We start from the raw sequence: 1,757 nt of genomic DNA, 5'->3' as shown, positions 1-1,757 counted from the left end.
CTGACTACTTGAGAGTCAGAAGAAAAAAAAGAAGCTATATAAGAAATTCGAGAAGAGGCGGTGGGATGCAGACCCGCACACGTGGTCTTGCAAATTGGAAAGGAGGATGGGGGAGTGGGGGAGGCGGGGAAGAGAAGTGAAACTAGAAATTATGGGACAGCTTTAGAATTTGAGAATTCCTCTTATTGTTTCCCAGTGCGGACTGGTTTTGGATTTTTCATGGCTGCGCTTATTCAATAATCTTGGAAAGGGGAAGATGCTGCCCGGAACAAGGACTGGTTTAAGGACACAAATGTGTATCGGCGGTGAGGATTTCTGTCAGGAGACCTCAAAGAGAAATACTATTCCCAAGGCTTCTGCTAAATAGTAGTCGAATATTTCCCCAAAGACAAGCAGTTCTTTTGTGCAAATACAAAGCACAAGTACGTGTAACTTCTCTCAAAGAGGTCTTTCGAATGGCATCCATTCCATGAGATCTAACGTCCGCCCCAAGAATTAGAGAAGGGAAGAGGAAAATCCTTCCTTTTGGATAGTTTTGGGGACCTGAAACAGGTAGGCTGTGAGTCAGAATTTCTTCCAGGGCAGGAGGTGCGGGGTGTGAATAAACAGGTAGGCAGGAACATAAAATGTGTGACTTATTTCAGAAGTTGTTCTATGGGGTATTCTGAAGATAACTTTTGAAACAGCACAACAACAACCAACAGCAACAAAACACTCTTGTAATAAAGTAAGACAACCACAAATAGATGCATCAGTTTGATCAGTAAATTTGAAAACAAATTTTGTTTGGAAAGGTGAAGATGAAACAAAGTGTTACTACCGATCTCACAACCGAGCTTGGATTGTAGAAAACACATCCACCCCCACACCCAGGAATGTTGTTCAGTTTTACTGTTTTCTTTTCTAGCATGTCTTGAATTAAACAAAACATACTAACAAGACTGTAACGAAAACTCCGCATGATGTAAACATCCAAAGAAAGAAATTCTAGATTGATTGTGTCCTGGGACCGCAAAGATTTTATGATGAGATATCCCTTTAGTAGGGGGAACCCGAGGCCGTGAAAATAGAGGCAAAACAGCCCAGAGGAGTGAACTGCGGCCAGGTGGGGAGGAGGGATTTAGAGAACTTTCTCCCAATTAGAAAACACATCCCAAATATAAATGCAAGGCGAACACAGCTGACATTTTCTTTCTCCAGAATTCAGATGTGTATGTCGTAGGTTTTCAAGAGCAGCTGCCAATTCATGAACTTATCGGGGAAAACAAACCCCAAGACTTGTGGTTTATGACTACGTTTTTCCAAAGACAGGGGTTGTATTAAGGTGGCAACAGGATGCATACAAATCTCTTTGTGATGGCTTGCCCTGGGGTGTTTACCTGTTCATTTTCACAAGTTTCCCGTTTTTTCATGATCAATAGCACTTGTCTCCTACTGGAAGCTTTTGACTGGGCCTTGGACCTGTTCCTAGTTCTCTTTCCGGAAGTTCTTGGGCACAGAGAGAGGAGCCTGCTAAGGGGACAGTGCCCTAGCTGCTCGACCTCGGGAAACCAGGAGGGAGTGGACTGGCCCTCTCGCTAGGGAGCCTGGGGTTAGGGGTGAAGGTGCCGGGGTGACAGGAGCTGCCCGGCTCTGGCTCTGCGGCGGTCCACCTCCTGGGAACGCCGGCCACCGCGTGCGCCTTGCCCGGCTCCTAGAGTGCTGGCCGCCGGGGGCGCGGACCCTGGTGAGGAAGGCGGAGGGAGATTGGAGGGCGC

The sequence above is a fragment of the Echinops telfairi genome, unplaced genomic scaffold (genome assembly GCF_000313985.2).
Source record: "Echinops telfairi isolate 266 unplaced genomic scaffold, ASM31398v2 ScPeMD7_1;HRSCAF=3_0, whole genome shotgun sequence".
NCBI classification, from domain to species: domain Eukaryota; kingdom Metazoa; phylum Chordata; class Mammalia; order Afrosoricida; family Tenrecidae; genus Echinops; species Echinops telfairi.
The sequence above is the reverse complement of the archived record's forward strand: the minus strand, read 5'-3'. Positions refer to the sequence as shown.